This window comes from Ovis canadensis, chromosome 5 (genome assembly GCF_042477335.2).
Source record: "Ovis canadensis isolate MfBH-ARS-UI-01 breed Bighorn chromosome 5, ARS-UI_OviCan_v2, whole genome shotgun sequence".
NCBI lineage: Eukaryota > Metazoa > Chordata > Mammalia > Artiodactyla > Bovidae > Ovis > Ovis canadensis.
The window spans coordinates 72,866,850-72,894,007 of NC_091249.1; the positions used below are offsets into that span (position 1 = coordinate 72,866,850).

General features: G+C 40.2%; 1 protein-coding gene across 1 annotated transcript in view; it reads right to left on the reverse strand.

The window, feature by feature from the left end:
- Window positions 1-23,470, reverse strand: part of HTR4 (5-hydroxytryptamine receptor 4) — a 248,757-nt gene extending 225,287 nt beyond the window's left edge. The window contains exon 1 of the mRNA XM_069592379.1: window positions 23,419-23,470. The gene's annotated coding sequence lies outside the window, so the exon portion shown is untranslated. The remainder of the gene's footprint in view (window positions 1-23,418) is intronic.
- Between the last annotated feature and the right edge of the window lie 3,688 nt (window positions 23,471-27,158).

The window sequence follows — 27,158 nt, forward strand, 5'->3', positions numbered from 1 at the left end:
AACAAACACAATGACTTTATCATAGAAGAAATGCTTCTACTAATTTTCCTTGATTCGCTCTTCCAAACTACTCTTCCACTTATCAGTGCATGAAATATCCTCTGGGCTGATAAATCTAGAACAAACATACATTCCCCATCCACCTACTTGTTCAGGCTTTTTCTCTTCAGCAGGCTCACCTCATTCCTCTTTATTATCTTTTACAATTAAACATGGGATTTAAGCTGCAGTGACATGAAATAACTAGTGGTTTTGGACCAAGAAGACTGCTAGAAAACCTTTAGTGAGTAAACACTGGCAATTCACAGCAGAGCCAAGAATTCATAAAAATGCAGTCTTAATTGCTCCCTTAACACTTTCATCATGATGTAGGCATCCTGCTCCTTGCTGTACTGTTAGAAGAGAACTCTTTCAATTTTCTGTTTGAATGACATACTGTAGCAGAGAGGATTAAATAGGGGTGTGCATGCATGTGTGCTAAGACGCTTCAGTCATGTCCAACTCTCTGTGACCCTATGTATGGACTGTGGCCTGCCAGCCTCCTTGTCCATGGAATGCTCCAGGTAAGAATACCGGAGTGGTTGTTAGCCATCTGCATGTCTTCTTTGGAGAAATGTCTGTTTAGGTCTTTGGCCCATTTTTTGATTGGGTCGTTTATTTATCTGGAATTGAGCTGCAGGAATTGCTTGTTTATTTTAGAGATTAATTCTTTGTCCCTTGCTTCATTTGCTATTATTTTCTCCCATTCTGAAGGCTGTCTTTTCACCTTGCTTCTAGTTTCCTTTGTTGTGCAGAAGCTTTTAATTTGAATTAGGTCCCATTTGTTTATTTTTGCTTTTATTTCCAATACTCTGGGAGGTAGGTCATAGAGGATCCTGCTGTGATTTATGTCGGAGAGTGTTTTGCCTATGTTCTCCTCTAGGAGTTTTATAGTTTCTGGTCTTACATTTAGAGCTTTAATCCACATTGAGTTTATTTTTGTGTATAGTGTTAGAAAGTGTTCTAGTTTCATTCTTTGGCAAGTGGTTGACCAGTTTTCCCAGCACCGCTTGTTAAAGAGATTGTCTTTTCTCCATTGTATATTCCTGCCTCCTTTGTCAAAGATAAGGTGTTCATCGCAGCATTGTTTATAATAGCCAGGACATGGAAGCAACCTAGATGTCCATCAGCAGACGAATGGATAAGAAAGCTGTGGTACATAGACACAATGGAGTATTACTTAGCCATTAAAAAGAATACATTTGAATCTGTTGTAATGAGGTGGATGAAACTGGAGCCTATTATACAGAGTGAAGTAAGCCAGAAAGAAAAACACCAATACAGTATACTAACACATATATATGGAATTTAGAAAGATGGTAACAATAACCCTGTATGTGAGACAGCGAAAGATAGAACAGTCTTTTGGACTCTGTGGGAGAGGGAGAGAGTGGGATGATTTGGGAGAATGGCATTGAAACATGTATAATATCATATGTGAAACAAATCGCCAGTCCAGGTTTGATGCATGATACAGGATGCTCAGGGCTGGTGCACTGGGATGACCCAGAGGGATGGTACGGGGAGGGAGGAGGGAAGGGGGTTCAGGACGGGGAACACGTGCACACCCGTGGCAGGTTCATGTTGATGTATGGCAAAACCAATACAATATTGTAAAGTAATTAGCCTCCAATTAAAATAAATTTATATTAAAAAAAAAAGAATATTGAAGTGGGTTGCCATGCCCTCCTCCAGGGAATCTTTCAGACACAGTGATTGAATCTGTGTCTCTTATGTCTCCTGCTTTGGCCGATGGGTTCTTTACCACTAGCGCCACCTGGGAAACCCAAATAGGGGTAATACACAAAAAGCAATTAGTACTGTACCTGGCCTCTAACAGATGCTCAATAAATGTTAAATGTTCTGAACTATAAAAACCCTCTCCCTCTGCCTGCTATCAGATTGGGGCTCATCCAAAGAGAAGCCGCCCAAAAGGATTCTCAAGATCTAAGTGAAGCTTTCTCCTTCCTGCAAAATTTCAATTGCAACTTTATATGATAAAGCCTGTTAATCTTCATCTGCTTTCAGCCAGAAACCTGATAAAGTAGTTGAAGTTGATTTTTTTTTTTCCTATTGACCCTGAAAAATTAAGTTGAACAAAACAAGATGGTTAGTAAACTAAGAACCATGCATCTCAGACTTGGTTGTGGTCTCTCAACTACAGGAGTACAATTATAAGTATAAGGTGAGAATGTGAGCCCTGAATAACATCTTAGAGGTCATTTGTCTAATTTTTCATTTTCTTGTTCTTACAGGAAATTGAAGTCCAGAGGGAGAAAAGTAATTTGCCTAGGGTTATGTAGTGAGTTTGTGGAGGAAACAAGGATGAAACCAAAGTTTCCAAATTGCCATGAAATACCCTTCAGATTTCCTTCCTTCACTGGTAGGAGATTCCTCACAGAGTTGTGGCCAGATTTCATTGTTGGGGTCTCATTCCACATAGGGACAAAGAAAGGGGGTCCTCTAGCTGTGGAGGATCTAAGACACTGACAGTACCCCCTCAATCATGCTAATGTCTTGGGAGCAGAGAGACAGCCAGAATCCAGAGCAAACTTTCTTGTTGGTCAAGGACGAATCCAGATTTGAACTGAGCCAAATGCCAATTTATAGAATCAAGAACAAGCCAAGGATGGGATAGGAATGGGGATGGGAAGTGGTATGCACATTTCATGTTCAGTTCTGTTCAGTTCAGTTCAGTCGCTCAGTCGTGTCCGACTCTTTGCAACCCCATGAATTGCAGCACGCCAAGCCTCCCTGTCCATCACCAGCTCCTGGAGTTCACTCAGACTCACATCCATTGAGTCTGTGATGCCATCCAGCCATCTCATCCTCAGTCATCCCCTTCTCCTCCTGCCCCCAATCCCTCCAAGCATCAGGGTCTTTTCCAGTGAGTCGACTCTTTGCATGAGGTGGCCAAAGTACTGGAGCTTCAGCTTTAGCATCACTCCTTCCAAAGAAATCCCAGGGCTGATCTCCTTCTGGGACTGGTTGGATCTCCTTGCAGTCCAAGGCACTCTCAAGAGTCTTCTCCAACACCACAGTTCAAAAGCATCAATTCTTCGGCACTCAGCCTTCTTCACAGTCCAACTCTCACATCCATACATGACCACTGGAAAAATCATAGCCTTGACTAGATGGACCTTAGTTGGCAAAGCAATGTCTCTGCTTTTGAATATGCTATCTAGGTTGGTCATAACTTCTCTTCCAAGGAGTAAGCGTCTTTTAATTTCATGGCTGCAGTCACCATCTGCAGTGATTTTGGAGCCCAAAAAAATAAAGTCTGACACTGTTTCCACTGTTTCCCCATCTATTTGCCATGAAGTGATGGGACCGGATGCCATGATCTTCATTTTCTGAATGTTGAGCTTGAAGCCAACTTTTTCACTCTCCTCTTTCACTTTCATCAAGAGGCTTTTTAGTTCCTCTTCACTTTCTGCCATAAGGGTGGTGTCATCTGCATATCTGAGGTTATTGATATTTCTCCCGGCAATCTTGATTCCAGCTTGTGTTTCTTCCAGTCCAGTGTTTCTCATGATGTATTCTGCATATAAGTTAAATAGGCAGGGTGACAATATACAGCCTTGATGTACTACTTTTCCTATTTGGAACCAGTCTGTTGTTCCATGTCCAGTTCTAACTGTTGCTTCCTGACCTGCATACAGATTTCATGTTGTACTTCCTTAAATCAAGAAACATATTTTTGTAATCTTGCATTTCTCAATATTCATTGAATGAATGAATAAATTCTCAGCCTTTCTCTGCTATTACCCTAAAACAATATGTTAAACATACTCTAAAACCCATCAGAGCATTAGACAGAGTTATATTAACCTGACAATATAAGAAGTAGACAAAATTAAAAGCTGAAAAATGAAGTTGACCCAAAACTGTGTTCCAAATAAAAGTACCTAATTAGCTCATTTTCCAGCTCATTTATCTTATCCAATACAATTTCCCAGTTCCATGTTTGTCTTGAAAGTCTTCCTATTTAACAAATTTTAGACAAAATGTACATAGTCCCTCCAGTCATGGAGGGAAGACAGTAATAAGATGATCACACAACTAAATGTATAATTAAAGCAGTGTCAACCCACTCCAGTACTCTTGCCTGGGAAATCCCTTGGACAGAGGAGCCTGGTAGGCTACAATCCATGGCGTCACAAAGAGTTGGACACAACTGAGCGACTTCACTTTCACTTTTCACTTTCTTGCACTGGAGAAGGAAATGGCAACCCACCCCAGTATTCTTGCCTGGAGAATCCCAGGGATGGGAGCCTGGTGGGCTGCCATCTATGGGGACGCACAGAGTCGGACACGACTGACGTGACTTAGCAGTAGCACTAGCAGGAACAACAATGACATGATTAACAAAGGTCAAGCTTTCAGAATGTGGGAAGTGATTTTCTGTTGCAACTCAGACTCTTCTTTATGTTTGAATTCTGAGTTCAGTTCCAATTGCTTTCACTTTAAGACCCAAGCAAGTCATTCTCCTATTGCCTCCACAATTGGTCTGACTTTTCAAGTGCCATTTTTAGGGGACCTGCTTCACTTCAAAGCAGGAACAGAAACAAAGGGAAACTATATTTCATTCATTCATCAAACATTTATGAGGTCCCTGCTATGTTTCAAGCACTTTGACAGATCTTAGGATACAGTGGGTGGTGAAAAGGATGAGTATGGTTTCTCTTTTGATGCTTTACAGTTTTGTATAAGATAAGTGCAATCACCTGCTCTCACAAATAAAGACATAAATGCAAAATATAAGTGGCCAAAAGTATAAGAACATAAGAGAAAACACAGTTGAATTCCAATTATGATTCTTGAAAGACTTTTCTAAGAACTGAAGTTCACATTGAATTTTTTAACCACTTCATGAACTTCCAGATGTTCAAGCTGGTTTTAGAAATGGCAGAGGAACCAGAGATCAAATTGCCAACAGCCAATGGATCATTGAAGAAGCAAGAGAGTACCAGAAAAGCATTTATTTCTGCTTTATTGACTATGCCAAAGCCTTTGACTGTGTAGATCACAATAAACTCTGGAAAATTCTGGAAGAGATGGGAATACCAGACATCTGATCTGCCTCTTGAGAAACCTGTATGCAGGTCAGGAAACAACAGTAAGGAACTGGACATGGAGCAACAGACTGGTTCCAAATAGGAAAAGGAGTACATCAAGGCTGTAAAGCAGAGACACTACTTTGTCAACAAATGTCCGTCTAGTCAAGGCTATGGTTTTTCCAGTAGTCATGTATGGATGTGAGAGTTGAACTATAAAGAAAGCTGAGTGTCAAAGAATTGATGCTTTTGAACTGTGGTGTTGGAGAAGACTCTTGAGAGTCCCTTGGACTGCATGGAGATCCAACCAGTCCATCCTAAAGGAAATCAGTCCTGAATATTCATTGGAAGGACTGATGCTGAAGTAGAAACTCCAATACTTTGGGCACCTGATGCGAAGAGCTGACTCATTTGAAAAGACCCTGATGCTGGGAAAGATTGAGGGCAGGAGGAGAAGGGGATGGCAGAGGATGAGATGGTTGGATGGCATCACCGACTCAATGGACATGGGTTTGGGTGAACTCCGGGAGTTGGTGATGGACAGGGAGACCTGGCGTGCTGTGGTTCATGGGGTCACAAAGAGTTGGACACGACTGAGTGACTGAACTGAACTGATTAAGGTGTTATTGACATGTTAAAAAAGCTTTACATATGTATTATAAACAGCTTAATGAGTTTATAAAATTCACTTGAAACCATCACCACCACCATAACCACAGACATATCCATCATCCCTTGGTTTCCCCCTGTTCTTTGTATTAGTGTGTGTGTGTGTGTGTGTGTGTGTGTGTGCACACGTGTGTAGTAAGAATATTTAACATAAATATATACCCTCTTACAGATTTATAGAATACAGTAATGCTAGCTACAGGTACCATACTGAAAACTGGATCTCTAGAACTAATCTTGCTAAACTGCAACTTTGTATCCTCTGGCCATCACCTCCCCATATTTCCCTTCCCTTGGAACTCACCATTCTACTCTTTGCTTCTTTGAATTTGATTATTTTAGATACTACATGTAAGAGAGATTATACAGTATTTGTCTTTCTCTGCTTGACTTATTTCAGTTAACAAAACTTCCTCCAGATCCACCCATGTTGTTGCAAAGGACAGGGTTTCCTTCTTTTCCAAGGCTAAAACACAACCACGTGCAAAAGAATGAAACGGGACCACTATCTCACACCATACACAAAATCAGCCAAAATGTAACACCTGTAACCATAAGACTCCTAGAAGAAAACATAGGTAGTAAGCAACTTGACATAAATCTTGGAAATAATTTTTGAATTTGACACCAAAAGCACAGACAACAAAAGCAAAAATATACAAGTGGGTATACATCAAACTTAAAAGCTTCAGCACAGCAAAGGAAACCATTAACAAAAATAAAAAGGCAACCTATACGGTAGAAAATATTTGCCATGTATCATATAGGCTATATATCTCATAGGAGATAAATATTAAAAATATGTAAAGAACTCAAGCAATTCGATAGCAGATAAAGCAATAATATGATTTTAAAATGGACAAAGGACTTAAATAGACATTTCTCCAAAGAAGACAAACACATGGCTAATAGGTATTTGAAAAGGTGTCAAATTACTAATCCCCAGGGAAATGTAAATCAAAAGTCAATGAGATTATCACCTTACACCTGTCAGAATGGCTATTACTGAAAATACAAGAGGTGACAAGCGTTGGCAAGTGTATAGAGAAGAGGGAACCCTTCTGCACTGTTGGTGGGAATGCAAATTGGTACAGATGTTGTGGAAAGCAGTATGGAGGTCCCTTGAAAAAAGTAAAACTACCAAAGTGAAATTGAAAGAATGTGTAATAGTTAACACATCAGAGAAGAACGATTCCATCATATAAATACTGAGAAGACATTACCATCAAGCCAGGTTGTTCCTGGCAAATCATTTGACTTCATAATTTAAACTTAAATTGGAGAGAACTGAGTATTCCAGCATAATGAGTTAAATTGCTAGGACCAGTGAGCCAAATATGGCACTACTGCCTGTCTTTTTACAGCTCATGAGATAAGATTGGGTTTTTTTTTAAGTGATTGAAAAAAATCAAAAGAAGAATAGTTCATAACATATGAAAATTGTATGAAATGTAAATTTCTGTTCCATAAATAAACTCTCATTGCAACATGGCCACACCTCTTCTTTTACACACTGTCTGAGACTCCTTTCAAGCTACAGCAGCAGAACTGAGTAGCTGTGACAGAGACTATATGGCCTGCAAAGCTTGAAATATTTGCTCTCTGGCCATTTACAGAAAAAGTCTGCCATAACTTTTTTTGTGGATTATAAGAAAGTGTTTCTTTTTAGAAGATAAAATTGCCAGTATTGAAGTTGCCGCTTGAGGGAAGGATTTAAATGTTTATAGCAGTGGAATTATATTGGTTCCAGGAAAAGTGCCTTCACCATGTGAAAAGTGACTTGCCTGTTCTCTGGCCCCAGGTGTCCCTAAGAGATAACTGAAACTTCAGTTGAAGCCTTCACTCCCATATCATAAGCCACTTTGCCCCTGCTAGGATGAGGCAGTTACTTCCAGGGGTTAGGGCATGTGAGTTCCATTAGCAGTGCCATATCTGGAAAAAGAAAAAATCCCCGTGGGACTTGTCATCATCCATGTCAGAAGCAGACAGCCAGCATCTGGTGACACCAAGGCTGCCAGGGCTTAAGATCCTCACTTCTTTCATCCTTCTGCTCAGACACAGGAAGAGTATACAGAAGGTTGCATTTTTTTGGAGTGCTAACATTCTCCACACCCCTCTGTTAGGGTCAGGTAGAGGATGTGAATAAAAAAAACATACACGATTGGTGCTATGTGAATCGGAAAACTTGCAGAAACAGGGCCAAGAAGTTCAAAACAGAAAATAATCCTGCTTTCGTCCCTTTCTTGGGAAGGAACACTGTAAAGAGGGGAAGAGTGTACCGAGGAGAGGGAACAGCATGCTTGTTGGTTCTCAAGTAAGAAAGAGCTTATGTAGTGAAGGACAGCGAGGATGCTGGGGTAGCAGGAGCTCAAAGAGCAAGGTAGAGAGTATAGGAAATGAGGTCAGAGAGAGGTTGGAGTCAGCTTTTGTGGGGTTTTCTTAGTATATTGAATTTCATCATATATGTCATCAGAAATCATGGAAGGGTTTTAAGCTCTGGAATTGATTGAAGGTATTGAAATGTATGGCTTATTATACTTTCCAGAAATGGTTACAGCAAATATCCCATTCCACTTGCTCATCTTCCACTGTAAAGTAGACACCCCTCCAGAGAGAGATGGGGTCTGTCTTTCCTCCCCTTGAATCTTGGTGAGACTGTGACTGTAAGTGAGCTTACATGAATTCCTAGGTAGGTCATAAAAAGGGTTGCAGCTTCCACCTGGTCCTCTGAGATTGCTATGAGGAAGCAGGAAGACCACATGGAAAGATCACAAGAGATGTTCCTGCCAACAGCCCCCACTGAGGCCCCAGTGGACAGCTAACCTCTAGATAAATAAGTGAATAAGCCTTGAGATGATTCCACCCTCAACTGTCATGTCACTACAGGCCTTTCAGTGTTTCCAGCTCAAGTCTCAAACACTGTGAAGCAGAGGCAAGTTTCCCTTGACTTCTTGACTCCCCAAATCAGAAACAATAAATTGGCGTTATTTTGTGCCACTAGCTTGCAAAGGAGACGAATTAGGTTACATGGCAAGAGATAATCAGAACAAGAGACTAAAAACTTAAAATCTCAGTTCAGTTCAGTCACTCAGTTGTGTCCACCTCTTTGTGACCCCATGAATTGCAGCACATCAGGCCTCCCTGTCCATCACCATCTCCCGGAGTTCACTCAGACTCACATCCATCGAGTCCGTGATGCCATCCAGCCATCTCATCTTCTGTTGTCCCCTTCTCCTCCTGCCCCCAATTCTTCCCAGCATCAGACTCTTTTCCAATGAGTCAACTCTTTGCATGAGGTGGCCAAAATACTGGAGTTTCAGCTTTAGCATCATTCCTTCCAAAGAAATCCCAGGGCTGATCTCCTTCAGAATGGACTGGTTGGATCTCCTTGCAGTCCAAGGGACTCTCAAGAGTCTTCTCCAACATCACAGTTCAAAACCATCAATTCTTCGGCCCTCAGCCTTCTTCACAGTCCAACTCTCACATCCATACATGACCACTGGAAAAACCATAGCCTTGACTAGATGGACCTTAGTCAGCAAAGTAATGTCTCTGCTTTTGAATATGCTATCTAGATTGGTCATAACTTCTCTTCCAAGGAGTAAGCGTCTTTTAATTTCATGGCTGTAATCACCATCTGCAGTGATTTGGAGCCCCAAAAAATAAAGTCTGACACTGTTTCCACTGTTTCCCCATCAATTTGCCATGAAGTGATGGGACCGGATGCCATGATCTTCATTTTCTGAATGTTGAGCTTGAAGCCAACTTTTTCACTCTCCTCTTTCACTTTCATCAAGAGGCTTTTTAGTTCCGCTTCACTTTCTGCCATGAGGGTGGTGTCATCTGCATATCTGAGGTTACTGATATTTCTCCCGGCAATCTTGATTCCAGCTTATGTTTCTTCCAGTCCAGTGTTTCTCATGATGTACTCTGCATATAAGTTAAATAAGCAGGGTGACAACACCCACGTGAGGCGAGGCGAGGCCGGCTCGGGCCCAGACAGGGGACGGGAACGCGGGCGGTCGCACGCGCGGGACGAGGGCGAGGACGAGGCCGGCGGCGGCGGGGAGGGGCCGGCAAGCACGCACGGCGGGGGCCGCGGGACAGGGACGCACTCCTTTTCCTATTTGGAACCAGTCTGTTGTTCCATGTCCAAAAACCATTTTTGTTAATCCCCTTGCTTTTTCAGTTTATAGAATTATCTACTGGTAATATTTCCCTGTGGGTGTTAACCTAACTACATTGGATGACAAAGAACTCTAGCCAGGGCTTAAGTAAGGCTGCTCCTATTAATTCTGTTCCAATGACTGCAACTAACAAGTTCACTTCTTTATCAGAACATAAAAACCCATAGTACAACCTAAGAGAGCATTTAAAAAAAATATTTTAACAGAATTTGAAATTTTATCTTTCTTCTCTTCAGAAATATGGGTCCTTGAAGGGAGGAACAAAACTGTTAAGCAAAAGCAGTGTTAGTAGCTACTGAGGATTAGAAAAGACGTGAATATTGTAGGCAAATCTAGTTTCACCTCACCACAAAACAACTTGGGCAAAACAAACACCTGCTCACAAATTGTCACCTTTCTCACAAATCTTGGCGCGACTCACTATTTAATCTGCAGGCATATTTGATCAGAACACTGCTTTCTTACTCATCACAGCCTGTCTTCTTGGAATCAGACCTTTCCTAGGATTGCAGGAAGTTTGACGTAAACTCTCAGGTTTCCCCAAGTGCTGGAAGGGAACTGCTGCTCTGTGGGTATCTTACGCCAGCCACAGCCTTTCTGGTCTACCACCTGCCTGTCCATCTTCTTGCCCTGATACTACAAGGAAGAGGCTTCTAGCTAACAGGAAGGAAGAAGAAAGCAACTAGCCATCTCTCTGCTCTGGTTCCTGGCTTTGCAGCCTCTGTTCATTCACAAAGAGGAGCAAGTACATAGTGGCTCCCTGCCTGATTGCTGTTTTCCCGCCAGAAAGGAGTCATAACCCTCAAAGGGAAGAAAATCTTACTCTGCTTTTGATAGGATTTTCTACTGCTTCTTCAAGCACTGTTTGATTTAAATATAATAGTGAACCTCTGGATCAAACACTTTTCATTTCTAAGAGCAGATCAATTTCAATCTACTTCTGAAATTCTACTTTCATGAAAAAACCTCTTTTGCAGTCTTATGGGATTCCAGATTTTGTGAGAGATCTTATTGAGTTGCTGAAGATTGATGAGGTATGTATGTGTGCAAAGGTTTTGCAAAGCCTAAAAAGCCACACTAAAGGAAGAAGAATCCAGTAAGCAGTACTGCTAAGATTTTGGGGCATTTATGCCAGGCCATGATGATAAATATAATCTACAAAGGATTTTGTTGAATTCTCCAACAACCTTGTGATTTGAAAATAAAGTTGTCAGAATTTTAAGATGAGGAAACTGAGGCTTGGAGAGCTTAAGCAACCTTCACGTGGTCAAACATCTGGGTAGACACAAAGCTGGGATCCAACCCAGGTCAAACAGCTCCAAAGCCAGGACTTACGGAAACCCACAGTTGATTCTGACATGAAGCCAAGTTTGGGAACTGACAGATAAAGGTTTCCAGGTTTCATCCAGTTCTAATCAGGCAACAGATCAACAACACACAACACAGTTTTGCAGGATGTCTGATCTCAGTTGATGAATGATAATCACTTCCCACAATGTTTTCAATTTTTCTTCTTGAGTGTTTGGATATGGTTGTTTTTTAAAATCCTTGAAAAAGTCCTTAGCACCTAAAAACACCCCTAGTAAATTATATAACGTAGCTTCTAATTTGAATGTACTTAGGATAGTATGCACAATAATCACAGTATCAAAAGCAGGGGCTGCCCAGGGTTCAAGTTGGAAAGTCTAGATTGTGATTTCTGTTCTGCTCAGTTTTGCTGTGGGGTGGGGGAGGGGGTGGCAACTTGGGCCAAAGGTAAGTGTCCCCAACCCCACTTTGCATGGTCTCATGGGGTATCAGTCAAGGGCCCCTAATCTCTACAGACTTAGGGTGGTTCCATGCCCATATCAGTGTGGTCAGATTCTCTGAGAAAGTAAGTTTAACACATGGAATTCAAGGAAAGCACAAAAAAGTGGAACATATTAATCTCCAAGAGAAGACTGAAAAGATGGCTTCAGAGCTTTGTGCCTCGGAGGTCCAGACCTGCTCTTTCTAAGGTCTGGTATGTCAACTTCCCTTGGAATCTGTGACTTACCCCAGATCCTCTCAATAAATTCCTCATTGGCATATACTAGGCAGAGTGGGTTTCCATTGTTTAAAACCAGAGTGGGTTTCTGTTGTTAATAACCTAGCACAGAGCTTATTAGAAGAAAAAAGTCGAAACCACAACTTAGATGACCCCTAAAATCTCCTCCAATCCTAGCACCTCATGGTTTTAAATTACTGTTTTCCTAGGACTTAAATTGTTTCTCAACCAGAATATCTACCCTTCTGATAAAGTCTGAAAAGGAAGGAAAAAAAATCAAGCAATTTGGCATTTTCGCCACCAGTTTTCAAATTGCTAAAAAGCTGAAAATCTGGGAAAGTCTGCCTGAAACTTCCAGTCTTTGTATATGCTGTAAAAATGTGATTATGGTTAAGTCCGAGGAAATTAGAATGAGCTTTGGGGCTAGAGAGATCAGGATTTAAAATTATCACGCCACTTATTAGTGCTTAAACTTGTATGAGTTGCTTCATCTCTCAGAATCTGTTTCCTTATCTATAAAGTGAGTGTGGCAAAATGACTTATTAAAATAGTAAATTGTGTTTCACTCTCACTCTATTTTGACCAACCCCCTCACATACATATGCATCGGTGTAAATGGATGTTGTTCTTGTTGTTTAGTTGCTTAGTCATGTTCAACTGTTTTGCAACCCCATGGACTGTAGCTCACCAGGCCCCTCTACCCATTGGGTTTCCCAGGCAAGAATATTGGAGTGAGTTGCCATTTCCTTCCCCAGGGGATCTTCCTGACCCAGAGATAGAACCCACATCTCCTGCACTGGCAGGCGGATTTTTGACCACTAAGCCACCAGGGAAGCCCATACATGTGCATTTAGACAAATGTATATGCATAAATCCTTATACAAGTACACACATAAAACTCTAAGAAGTATTCCAAGATTTCCAGGCCTTTTGTGTCTCTTTGACTTAGAGCCAAAAAAAGATGCCTACAAATAAAGCCTGCTTCTGGACCTTGAACTTATGGAGTGATTTGTGCTAAAATTAGGAGTACTAGAGATAGGACAATCATCAAGACAGGCAAGAGGACACAGATCTTTGCATTCCAAAAGCAATAGGAACTTAGGCTACAATTTCCAGGGCCACTCTCAAGGAAAGACCAGGACCTCAGAGGGTTTTCTCAGAGGGAAAGTCTAGTCTCAGTAAAGATTTTCCTCCAAGCTTGGCATGTAAAATGAATTATTGCCCAATCAAGGACCCATGCAAACGTGGACAAAATAGATATCAGTGACCACAATAGGAGAGTGGGACCAGGTAATTTGCATGTGACTCTAAGAAGACATCAAAACACCCTGAAAATCATGAGGACTGAATATCTTGTCCTCCTGACAAAATGGAGACCCAGAGTCAGATTTCATTTGATTCAAATATATGTATGTATGTATACATACATACATACAAGATTAAGTACTAATATACATATAAATAAAGACTGTGGAAAATATATGCACATAGATATATTTGTTCACAAGAATGGAATTATTTAATATACAACATTTTCACTTATTTTTTTCAACTTGCAATAAATTTTGTATCCTTTTCATAGTAATGATATTAGTCAGTTCACTTCAGTCGCTCAGTTGTGTCTGACTCTTTGCGACCCCATGGAGAGCAGCACACCAGGCCTCCCTGTTCATCACCAACTACTGGAGTTTACTCAAACTCATGCCCATTGAATTGTACAGAAGAACTGTACAAAAAGATCTTCATGACCCAGATAATCCGATGGCATAATCACTCACCTAGAGCCAGACATCCTGGAATGTGAAGTCAAGTGGGCCTTAGAAAATATCACTACGAACAAAGTTAGTGGAGGTGATGGAATTCCAGTTGAGCTATTTCAAATCCTGAAAGAAAATGCTGTGAAAGTGCTGCACTCAATATGCCAGCAAATTTGGAAAACTCAGCAGGGGCCACAGGACTGGAAAAGGTCAATTTTCATTCCAATCCCAAAGAAAGGCAATGCCAAAGAATGTTCAAACTACTGCACAATTGCACTCATCTCACACACTAGCAAAGTAATGTTCAAAATTTTCCAAGCCAGGCTGCAGCAATACGTGAACCGTGAACTTCCAGATGTTCAAGCTGGTTTTAGAAAAGGCAGAGGAATCAGAGATCAAATTGCCAACACTGCTGGATCATCGGAAAAGGCAATTGCAACCCACTCTAGTACTCTTGCCTGGAAAATTCCATGGATGGAGGAGCCTGGTAGGCTGCAGTCCATGGGGTCACTAAGAGTTGGACACGACTGAGTGATTTCACTTTCACTTTTCACTTTCATGCATTGGAGAAGGAAATAGCAACCCACTCCATGTTCCTGCCTGGAGAATCCCAGGGATGGGGGAGCCTGGTGGACTGCCGTCTATGGGGTTGCACAGAGTCAGACACAACTGAAGTGACTTAGCATCAGAAGCAGCAGCTGGATCATCAAAAAAGCAAAAGAATTCCAGAAAAACATCTATTTCTGCTTTATTGACTATGCCAAAGCCTTTGACTGTGTGGATCACAATAAACTGTGGAAAATTCTGAAAGACATGGGAATACCAGACCACCTGACCTGACTCTTGAGAAACCGGTATACAGGTCAGGATGCAACAGTTACAACTGGACATGGAACAACAGACTGGTTCCAAATAGGAACAGGAGTACGTCAAGGCTGTATATTGTCACCCTGCTTATTTAACTTGTATGCAGACTACATCATGAGAAATGCTGGGCTGGAGGAAGCACAAGCTGAAATCAAGATTGCTGGGAGAAATATCAATAACCTCAGATATGCAGATGACACCACCCTTATGGCAGAAAGTGAATAACTGAAGAACCTCTTGATGAAAGTGAAAGAGGAGAGTGAAAAAGTTGGCTTAAAGCTCAACATTCAGAAAACTAAGATCATGACATCTGGTCCCATCACTTCATGGCAAATAGATGGGGAAACAGTGGAAACATTGGCAGACTTTATTTTTTGGGTTCCAAAATCACTGCAGATGGTGATTGCAGCCATGAAATTAAAAGACACTTACTCCTTGGAAGGAAAGTTATGACCAGCATAGACAGCATATTAAAAAGCAGAGACATTACTTTGTTAACAAAGTCCATCTAGTCAAGGCTATGGTTTTTCCAGTGGTCATGTATGGATGTGAGAGTTGGACTATAAAGAAAGCTGAGTGCCAAAGAATTGATGCTTTTGAACTGTGGTGTTGGAAAAGACTCTTGAGAGCCCCTTGGACTGCAAGGAGATCCAATCAGTCCATCCTAAAGGAGATCTGTCCTGGGTGTTCATTGGAAGGACTGATGTTGAAGCTGAAACTCCAATACTTTGGCTACCTGATGTGAAGAGCTGACTCATTTGAAAAGACCCTGATGCTGGGAAAGATTGAGGGCAGGAGGGGAAGGGGATGACAGAGGATGAGATGGTTGGATGGCATCACCAACTCAATGGACATGGGTTTGTGTGGACTCTGGGAGTTGGTGATGGACAGGGAGGCCTGGCGTGCTGTGGTTCATGAGGTCGCAGAGAGTCGGACATAACTGAGCGACTGAACTGAACTGAACTGATGCCCATTGGGTCAGTGATGCCATCCAACCATATCATCCTCTGTCATCCCCTTCTCCTCCTGCCCTCAATCTTTCCCAGCATCAGGGTCTTTTCAGATGAGTCAGTTTTTCGCACCAGGTGCCCACAGTATTGGAGTTTCAGCTTCAGCATCAGTCCTTCCAATGAATATTCAGGACTGATTTCCTTTAGGATGGACTGGTTGTGTCTCCTTGCTGTCCAACGGACTCTTAAGAGTCTTCTCCAACACCACAGTTCAAAGGCATCAATTCTTCAGCGCTCAGCTTTCTTTATAGTCCAATTCTCACATCCATACATGACTACTGAAAAGAACCATAGCTTTGACTAGATGGACCTTTGTTGGCAAAGTAATGTCTCTGCTTCTTAATAAGCTGTCTAGGTTGGTCATAACTTTTCTTCCAAGAAGCATCTTTTAATTTCATGGCTGCTATCACCATCTGCAGTGATTTGGGAGCCTAAAAAAATAGTCTGTCACTCTTTCCATTGTTTCCCCATCTATTTGCCATGAAGTGATGTGATGGGACCAGATGCCATGATCTTAGTTTTCTGAATGTTGAGTTTTAAGCCCTCTTTTTCACTCTCCTCTTTCATTTTCATCAAGAGGCTCTTTAGTTCTTCTTTGCTTTCTGCCATAAGAGTGGTGTCTTCTGCATATCTATAATAATATAAATGTTTTTCATGGTTAAGCAAATCCTATAAGGTGTAAAATACAAAGTAAAAATGCATCACCCAGTTGCAGAAGGAACCACTGTTCATCACTCCATGTGTAATCCAGTTGAATATTTTAAGCATATGTGAGTATATATTGTCCGCTTTTGATTATTCTTAAACAGGATCAGCTATTGCAGTTCCCATTTCTTCTCTCCATGTGTCTTTCTGAACTGTCCCTCATCCAGGAGGCCCTACAAAGTAATTTCCAGGTCAGTCTCTAAATGGAAGAGTGGTTAGAAAAAGGTGCCTCACCAAAAAAGTTTCTAAGAGGAATAGATATTTTGTTATCTAAATCTTTTTAAGCCATAAACCAGAGACAGTGATTAAAATAAGAATATATAGGCAACTAAACAATATACATATAAATTTTGAGTGTGATCCATTGTTAAAAACAAGCCGTAAGTGGCTTTCTTCAATAAACCCCACTCACTTATTCTCAATAATGATGTTCCCAAGTTCAGTTTTCATGCCTACAAACCTGTAATGGAAAAGACTTTCTAGTCTGTTTATTTAACACCTCCCTCATTTATCACGTCTCTGTTAGTCCTAGTTATCCAGGCCAAAAGTGATTCAGGGACCTACACAGCTGCTAATGACCAATGGAATTTTCAGAAAGCACAATTTTAAAAACAATTTGGATTACATATCCGTGCTTCTCTGTATTCCCTAGAACAATTTCTTGTCTATAGAAGAATCTTGATCATAACAAGAGTTTAGCTCAAGACCACACTGCATTAAGCCCCACTTGATACTACAGTTGTTTGTTTGTTCATATAGTTCCCAGTATTGCCCCTAAAAGGAACTCATTCAAATGCCATAGGAAAGAGTGTGTACTTCTGTAACAGGGAGTCATCAAATACTTTTAAGTTAGGAAAAAGCACACATTGGTCTACCTTTTGGAAAGGCAGGTTTAGCCTTTTCACGAAGAGGTATTAAAGTGACTGAAAAATAGACGGGAGACCCAAATCCATGGTCCAGGCATGACATGCTGAAGGTCTGAATTTGGAAAGTCCCAGGAAGATACAATCGGTAGGTTTTTTTGATATTATACTAGGTAAGAGAATGACAAGGATCAAAATAACCTTTTGTTACTTAAGTGGCTCAATAGTGGCTGAAATTCAAATGCTGGGGAGAAACACTCTTGAGGGTGAGAATGGACAATATGGAGTTCCACTAAGGAAAGTTGAATTTGGAATATTTATTAGGTATTTTCCTCTCAGGTATAAAGTGAGCAAGGAAAATAATACATCATGGAAATCATGAATGTGGCAGAAGTATTCATGGCAAAGAAGAGGATCATATGAGAGACGTTGCAGAGATTCAAAGGGACACATTGAGAACTTTTCACAGTTTTCATTCCCAGGGTCACAAGATTCATTTTTACACAACTTGTTATACTCAACAAAGAAGCTGACAATGGAACCCATCAGCTGAGCCCAGGGACTCCCAGGGCTTATGCTACTAAACTTCATCTACTTACAAATATCCAAATGATGCCAGGGACAAAGGCTTCCCCTTCTGAAAGGAAACCTAAGAGCCAGCTTTCTCCCTCTGCCTTCCAGATGGCATTATACATTCGATTAGAAATGTTCAGGAAGTGCTTTCCTCTTTGTAACCAAAAGAAATAGTTTCCTTCTTTGGAGCCTGCTCCTACTTTCTCTCCTTCCTTAAATGGAATCTGATGTGTGTTTTTTCCCCAAATTATCCATGACCAGTCCCTTGCACTGTTTGTGCTCTTGGTAGATACTGTGCAGTGGGCAGATAAGGATGGGGCTCAGTGATGTATTTCTCTGCTGGTTTCCTTAGCAATGCCCCAGCAGGCTTCCAGCTCCCCTACAAACCTGCTTCTGAGTCAGCCTGCTTTTGGCTACAGTCCAGGCTCTGTTAGAACATCACTTTAAAAATAATAATTACTCTTTTTCCTTCATGGCACTTTACAGTTTATAAAGATCTTTAATGATCTTTACTTCATTTTGCCTTCACAGTACAATCTTACAGAGAAAACATTATCAATATCACCATTTTACGGGTAAAGAAATCAAGGCTCATAAAAGTTTAGTGACTTGCCTAGATTGCACATCAATAAGTCAACGGAAGAGAATGAGGCTTTAGGGGTTCATGGAGTTTGTTTGCCTTGGGCCTCAGTATCCACTGAGTCACAGCCAGATTTTGCCTTGTCTTCTGAAGACTTCAGATAAGAGGCTCCTGCAGCCCACAATAAAATAAGGGGCAGATCTTCCCTTTGAATTAGGATATGTTCGTGATTTACTGTTGACACCTAAATCATGGGCAGTAATGGTAAAAGGCTTAATTCAACCACCAGTTTGTGTCCCATGCAACATTAGTAATCAAAAAACAACCGTTTCTATCATGCTCATCATATAGCAATTATTCTATGGTTTCATCACAGGTGCGCTCCTACAGTTACTCAATGTGTAAACTTAATTTTACTTTACCTGTTGGTTCACACTGTTATGGCTGTTTGTCAGGTATAACAATGAGTTGAATAGTTTTTTGAAATAGTGTAGAGTTGGTAGAATTTGTTTTGAATAATTGATACAGTTTGGTATCCAGCTAGTATCTAAGAAAGGATGCATGTATGCTGGCACATGGCTGTGTGTATAAGAGGAGCGGGAGAGAGCAACAAAAGGCTGTCCCCTAGGAGCTCCCTAATGGTGATGGGTGATAAAGTTACACAGCGCAAACAGGATGCTTCTACAGACTCTCTGAGGCACTGGTATGTGGGATTAGTATTTACATTGCAATTACTGTTGACTTGTTTAGCCCTCTTTTGAATCTCCTGATCCCTTGAGGGGAGCTCTACATTTCTAGTGTTTGAATGTAAGCCACATACTCAAAAACCTGAAAACTGCTGTTCTAACTTCTCTTTCGGGCAAAATCAGAATCAATGGTTAAGATATTCGATTTCAGAAAAAATTAACAGGCCATTGAATTAAATTATCCATCCAAACTTAGACTCTATTTCTATGCTTTTGCATTTACCCCATCTGACTCACTACCTCACAAGACAGTCTAATTTTTCTACCACATACTCTCCTATTTCCTACAATTATTGTAGAGTATTTTTCACAGTCAGTACCATTACGGCCTGTAGGTAGCAGATTCCCTCTTATTTTTGTGGACAGAGGATCACAAGGCCTCTGCTTGGATCTTTCTAGAAATGAAAGCTCCATCACCCCCTGAAGTAGCACATTATTAATATTTTCCTTTATATTGATTATTATTCTGCCTTCTTATAGCTTCCAGGAGAGACAATTAAGCAAAAGAGATAAGGTTTAAGATTTTGGAGGCAGATAACCTGAATCTAATTGCTAGTTGTGTCACTTCCTGGTTCTGCAACTTGGGATGAATTTCTTAATACTTTGGAGTGGTAATATCCCAATCTATAAATAAGAAATCTCTAATAAGGAAGACTCTATAAATCTATAAATAAGGAATAGTAATAATAACACCTACCTCTTGGGACTGTGATAAGAACTAATTGAAATAATGCATGTAATATTCTTATAGCACAATGGTTGGCACATAGCAGTTATTTAATTAACTGGAGCTATCATGCAATTAGTGTTTTACACCTTGTTCTACTTAGCATGGTCTTATGGGGTCTTGTGAAATAGATCAGTGAGCTCTTCCACATGTAAGCTTTCTCTTATATTTGAAAACTCTTCCCATTGACACCTTTGTCTTCTCTTAGGGTAACTCATCTTAAGTAACACTGCAAAGTAAACACAACCCATTTCTGTCACCACAAAGTAAATTAAAAGATAACAATGCTCACTATTGACAGTGTGGAGAATAAGACTTGGCTTAAGAATAAACCTGTGAGAGATTTATAATGGAGTGACAGGACATAGCAGTGCAGAGAATGTCTAATCAGGATTCCTGACGAATGAATTATACTTGCTCTGTGCTCTTGGGCAAGTCATTTGACTACTTCAGTATCTTCAATTGCAGAAAGGAAGAAATGAAATAAGTGTCACAACACATGTGATAATTAAGGAGCTAGATATGCAAAACTGTTATGAGGAGAAGTGTTCAGCACATAATTGGCATTCAGCTGGTGTTGGATGATTTTATTACTAAGCTCCAGATATTCTGCCACCCAACAATATCCCCAGTCTAGATAGTTGGCTAAGGCCTTTCAGCTCACAGTTGTGACAGCCTCTCTAACTAGTCCCAATTTCTAGTCCATCCTTGAGTGTCTAGTTCTAATCATGTCCTCAGAATCCAGCTGCATAATATAAAGAGAATAATAATTATGAATCAAAATCTATGGGAAATGGTCAAACCAATATGTAGAGAGAGTTCATAACTTTACTTGTCTTTATTCTTTAAAAAATAAAGGAAAATCAGCTAACTTCTCACCTATTATATAAAATGAGGAAAAGAGTAAAAAAGAGAGGATAGGAAGTCATAAATGTGATAAAATGAACAATAACTTAGTTTAATAGTAAATGAAGTGTAAAGAAGTGATTTATATAGCCAAAGCCAACTTGTTGGAAAACACTAACAAATGGCCAACAAACAGCAAATCTAATTTGAAAACTAATAAAGTTAGAAATGAGGCAGGAAATAGAGCATCCAGGATAAGAAAAAAAATTATCAGCAAACATTTTGCACAGTTAAATGTTAATTATTTTAAATTCGATGTGAAATGAATTATTTTCTCAAAAGCAAAAGAATTATCACTTACTGAATACTGATCAGTAAGTAAGCACCCAATCATAGCACTGAATGTTTTATGTGCATTCCTTCTTTTTGTCACTGCGATAACCCCAAGAGATAAATATTTGTCCTCCTTTTAAGGACAAAAACTGAAGCTTTGAGAGATGAAGCTATGTATCCAAGATCACCCAGCTACTAGGACATGCAGCTGGAATTCAAATTCAGATCTGCAAGGCTTATATACTATTAATACTTTCCCATGTTTTCATTCCTAAAAATGTAAAATATCAGAATAGTCACAATAAGGAAGAGGAAATTTTAATATCTAGTAACTAAATATGTTCAAAAATTGTTCACACATCACACACACATGACTGGATAAGCTCGTTCAGATCAAAACTTCTCTAAACTTTCAAATAGCAAATAGTAACCTAACTACCAATTTCATTCCCCAAGAAGAAAATAACAGCATACTACTATAAAAGGAAAAATCGTTTTTATTCCCAATTGTGATTAGAGTATACACATACACATGCACCAGTGGTGACATTTCCCCTTATAGATGCAAACTGTTCAAGAAAAAAGCAAATTGAATAAAGCAATAAATTATGACATGCTAAAAGATGCCAGAAGAATACATGTATACTAGAAGAAAAAACAAGAAAGAAATACATTCTAATTCTTAATTTCATTGCAAAATCTTCTTCACAAAAAATCACATTGATTGGGCCAACAATACATTTGACAGAACCTTAGACCCACTCCTGATTTTTGGATGGTTTAAAAATAGTAAAGGGCAGCATGACAACATGACAAGTTCCGTTGACTTGCTCTCCAATGAAACTGGTGAAGATTATATAAAAACAAAAACAACAATTTAAAGTCTCTGGAAATGGTCCCAAGGAAACACAGCAAATGAAATTTACTGAAAATCTATCAAAGTTTGATAATAATAGCAAGTCTGGCATTTCAACTGAGACATACTCTCTTCTCCTTCTGAAATCATGAGATGGAAACTCTGCTCCAGACTGGCACAGACAGAAAAACAGGGCTCCCTTTCTCTTGGCTCCTGGTTAAAGGGCTATCTCCCCAGGAGGAGCAGAATGTTGGCACTTTTCATTCTGCCTGCAGCTACCTGTTGGTTGGGCTAAGTTCCAGGCAAATGTCAGAGAGGTGGGGGCTCTCTTCCTCCACTCACCCTCTATTGGTGGTACGAAGCCTTTATGTTGGGTATGTTGCCTTTGAGAATAGTGGAGCCCCAACAGTCCTTGCTCTAAGTGGGTAGGTCCATGCAGGAGAGGCAAGCTGAGAAGGCTGGGACTACTGCTCCTACCTCCACCAGGAGTTCAGCTAAAAAGTGGTGGTATCACTCAGGGTGAAAAGTTCATTATCCCCACCCTCAGGTCCAGAACCACCTCAGATATTTTGCTTGCGGAAAGAAGCAGGCCACAAAGTAGATAGATCCTAATCTCTTTCCAAAAGAACTGACTTCACTTGGAATACAATGTAGAGAAGTTCAAGCCTAAGGACGTTCTCAAGAACAGTGAAATTGCAGTTAAAGGCAATTGGGAAGAGATTGGAGATTCATTCGATTTATAGCCTGAACTGTAAACCAGCTAGTTGTCCCAGAGAACCAAGGAAAGGCACAACCCGAGACATGTAGGGACAGAACAAATCACAAATTATTTCTTCAAAAGAGACAATTTGGATGGTTTCATCTGTAGACCAATTTTTTTAAACCACACAGTAATCAATCTGTAGTTAATGGAGTTTAATGGTTGTGGACAGAGAAAACGATAGTCAAAGAAAGCTCTGCCAAAATCTCTATTAGCCCAAGATGACAGCAGACATATACATGGCTTCAGCCCCCAAGAAGCATAATCAGAGGCTTAACACTGTGCATAGGGAAAATAGAATTCACCAAATAATCAAGCCAGTCAATTAGCAAGCAGCAATGAAAAGAAACAGGGGAGAAGGCAGTGCTGAGTGGCTACAATATTACCTACAATATTTGGTTTCCAACAAAACTGCAAAGATGTCCAAAGAAACAGAGAAATACAACACATACACTGAGGAAAAAAGCAGAATAAATTGCCTGTGAGATAATCAACTGTTAGATTTAATAGACACAGTATTCAAAGTAGCCATCAAAAATATGTTCAAAGAACTAAAGAAAACCATGATTAAAGAGGTAAAATATTATGACAATGTTGCATTGACTAGAGAATATTAGTAAGGAGAAAGACATTATTTTTAAAAGTAATTAAATGGACATTCTAGAGTTGAAAGTATAATAGTGGAAATGAAAATTTCACTAGAGATGTTCAACAACAGATATGAACTGCAAAATAAAGAATTAGCATACATAAAGGTGTAAAGTGTCGTTCAGGCCAAGGCAGAAAAGGAGAGACCAGCTCAATGGAAGTAGGTTACCTTTATTCAGGCAAGGAGGGGTAACAGTCTGCCTAACAACCAGACTGAACACGAGAGGGATCAGGGAGACTTCATATTTAAAGGGAGGTTTGTGGAAGCGATAAGGGAAATGTTAGTTAGGCGGGATGTTTTGGGTATTCTTTAGTTGAGATGGCATTTGTAGTTGAACAGGGAGTGGGAGGTTTTGGGCAGGGAATGATAAGTCCTCTGGGCAGGGGGTGATAAGTCCCAGGCAGATGTAGGGGGTAGAAGGTTTCTGGATAGGGGGTAATAAGTCCCAGGTAGATGCAACTGGCTGGGAACATCAGGGCGGGACCTAAAGTTCTGTTTTGTTTTCTCTGAAGTTAGATGATTCAGCAAGGGCCTTTGAGATCTAGGCCCAATGACTCCTTTAGAAGGGATCTATCACTCAGTTCAGTCAGTTCAGTCGCTCAGTCGTGTCCGACTCTTTGCGACCCCATGAATCAAAGAACACAGAGGAAAAAAAAAAAAAAGAACAATGTCAATGGTATTTGCAATGAACAATCTAAAAGGAAATTGAGAAAATAATTCAATTGCAATAGCATCAAAAGAATAAAATACTGAAAAATAAGTTTAACAAAAGACATGCAAACTTGTACTCTGAAAACTACAAAACAATATTGAAAGAAATATGAAAGAGTCTAAATAAATGGTAAACATCCCATGTTCATTATCATAAGACTTAATATTTCAAGCTGGCAATATTCTCCAAATTTAGCTACAGAAGCAATACAATTCCTGTTAGAATCCCACTGGACTTCTTTGTAGAAATTGATAAACTGATGCTAAAATTCATATGGGGGGCTTTCTTCATGACTCAGTGGTTAAGAATCCACCTCGCTATGCAAGGGACACTAGTTCAATAGCTGGTCTGAGAAGATCCCACATGCCATGGAGCACCTAAGCCCATGAACCACAACTATCGAGCCAGTGCTCCAGAGACCACAAGCCACCACTACTGAGCCCACACACAGCAACTGCTTAAGCTTGTGCCTAGAAACCACGCTCTTCAACAAGAGAAGCCACGACAGTGAGAAGCCTGTGCACTGCAACTAGAGAGCAGCTCCCACTCTCCGCAACTAGAGAAAGCCCGCATGCCAGAAAGGAGAACCCACCACAGACAGAAGTAAATTAAAAGTTTCTCCAAAAAAGATCGAGATGGCAAAAGAGACACAGATGTATAGAACAGTCTTTTGGACTCTGCGGGAGAGGGAGAAGTTGGGATTATTTGGGAGAATGGCATTGAAACATGTATAATATCAATATAAGAAATGAATCGCCAGTCTAGGTTCAATGCAGGATACAGGATGCTTGGAGTTGGTGCACTGAGATGACCCAGAGGGATGGTATGGTGAGGGAGGAGGGAGGGGGGTTCAGGATTGGGAACACATGTACACCCGTGGCAGATTCATGTTGATGTATGGAAAAACCAATACAATATTGTAAAGTTAAAAAAATAAATAAATAAGAAAAAAATTTAAAAGATCATATAGAATTGTAATAGACACAGAATATTCACAGCCCTCTTGAAAAAGAACAAACTAGGAGGAATTAAAACTTCCCAATTTTAAAACTTAATAGAAAACAACGATAATCAAGACAGTCCAGTACTAGCATAAGGATAGACATATAGATCAATGGAAAGAACTGAAAGCCAGAAATAACTCATATGTCTGTGGTCAACTGATTTTAGATAAGGATGCCAAGACCATTCAATTTTAAAAGACTAGTCTTTTTTAAAACAAGTAGCACTGTAACAACTAAATAGTCACCTGCAAAAGAATGAAATTGTATTCCTACCTCATATCACATACAAAATTAACTCAAAATGGATTAAAGGCTTAAAATCTAAAAGCTGAAACTACAAAATTCTTAGAAAAAAAATAGGCATAAATCTTTATGAACTCAGATTTGGAAATGGATGCTTAAATACAATATCAAAATCATAAGTAACAAAAGAAAAAATAGACAAGCTGGAGTTCTGAAAAATTAAAGGAATTTGTGTTGCAAAAGACACTGCTAAGAAAGTGAAAAGACAATCCATAGAATGGGATAAAATATTTGCATAACATATATTTGATTAGGAATTTATTTCTAGAAAATGTAAAGAAGTCTTTCAACTCAATATGAAGTTGAATGACTCAATTTAAAAAACAGATAAAAGACTTGAACAGACATTTCTCCAAGGAAGATATACAAATGGTCAATAAGCACATAAAAACATACATGACAGTATTCAGTTCAGCTCAGTTCAGTTCAGTTGCTCAGTCATGTCTAACCCTTTGTGACCCCATGAACCACAGCATGCCAGGCCTCCCTGTCCATCACCAACTCCTGGAGTCCACCCAAACCCATGTCCATTGAGTTGGTGATGCCATCCAACCACCTCATCTTCTGTCATTCCCTTCTCCTCCTGCCCTCAGTCTTTCCCAGCATCAAATGAGTCTTTTCAAATGAGTCAGCTCTTCACATGAGGTGCCCAAAGTATTGGAGTTTCACCTTCAACATCAGTCCTACCAATAAACATCCAGGACTGATCTCCTTTAGGATGGACTGGTTGGATCTCCTTGCAGTCCAAGGGACTGTCAAGAGTCTTCTCCAACACCACAGTTCAAAAGCATACATGACAGCATTAGCCATCAGAGAAAGGCAAATCAAAACCACAAAGAGATTCTACTTCACCCTTAATAAAATAGTTACAATAAAAAAGTCAGATAATGACAGGTGTTGGTGAGAATGTGGCAAAATTGGAACACTCATATACTGCCAGTGGGAATATAAAATAGTACAGCCACTTTGGAAAGCAGTCTGATAATTCCTCAAACAGTTCATCATAGAGGTACCTTCAGTTCAGTCCGACTCTTTGCGACCCCACGAATCGCAGCACGCCAGGCCTCCCTGTCCATCACCAACTCCCGGAGTTCACTTATGACCCTGCAATTCCATTCCTAGGTATATACCCAAGAAAGTAAAAACAAATGTCCACACAAAGGTTTGTACACAAGTTTATAGGAAGGTTATTCATAATAGCCAAAAGGTAGAAACAACCAAAGGTGAATGGATAAACAAAAAGTGGTATATCCATACAAAGAATAGTGTTAGGCCACACATACAAAAAATGAAGTACTTTTACATGTTACAGCATGGATGAACCTTAAAGACATGCTGGGTGAAAGAAGTCAGTCACAAAAGACCACATATTATATAATATCTATAATACGAAATTTTGGAATAGACACAAAGTGCCCAAGTCTAGAGCAGACAGAGAAGGCAGAAGGTGATGATAGCTAAAGGGTATTCTTTTTGAAGTCATGAAACTGTTCTAAAGTTAACAACTGTGGTGATGGGTGCACACATTTGTGAATATGCCAAGGAAACGCCTGTATTAATTTTCTAAGTCTGCCATAATAAAATATCACAGACTGGCTGAATTAAGCAACAGAAAGGTATATAGGCTGCTAAGTCGCTTCAGTCGTGTCCAACTCTGTGCGACCCCATAGACGGCAGCCCACCAGGCTGCCCCATCCCTGGGATTCTCCAGGCAGGAACACTGGAGTGGGTTGCCATTTCCTTCTCCAATGCATGAAAGTGAAAAGTGAAAGAGAAGTTGCTCAGTCGTGTCTGACTCTTAGCAACCCTATGGACTGCAGCCTTCCAGGCTCCTCCGTCCATGCGATTTTCCAGGCAAGAGTACTGGAGTGGGGTGCCATTGCCTTCTC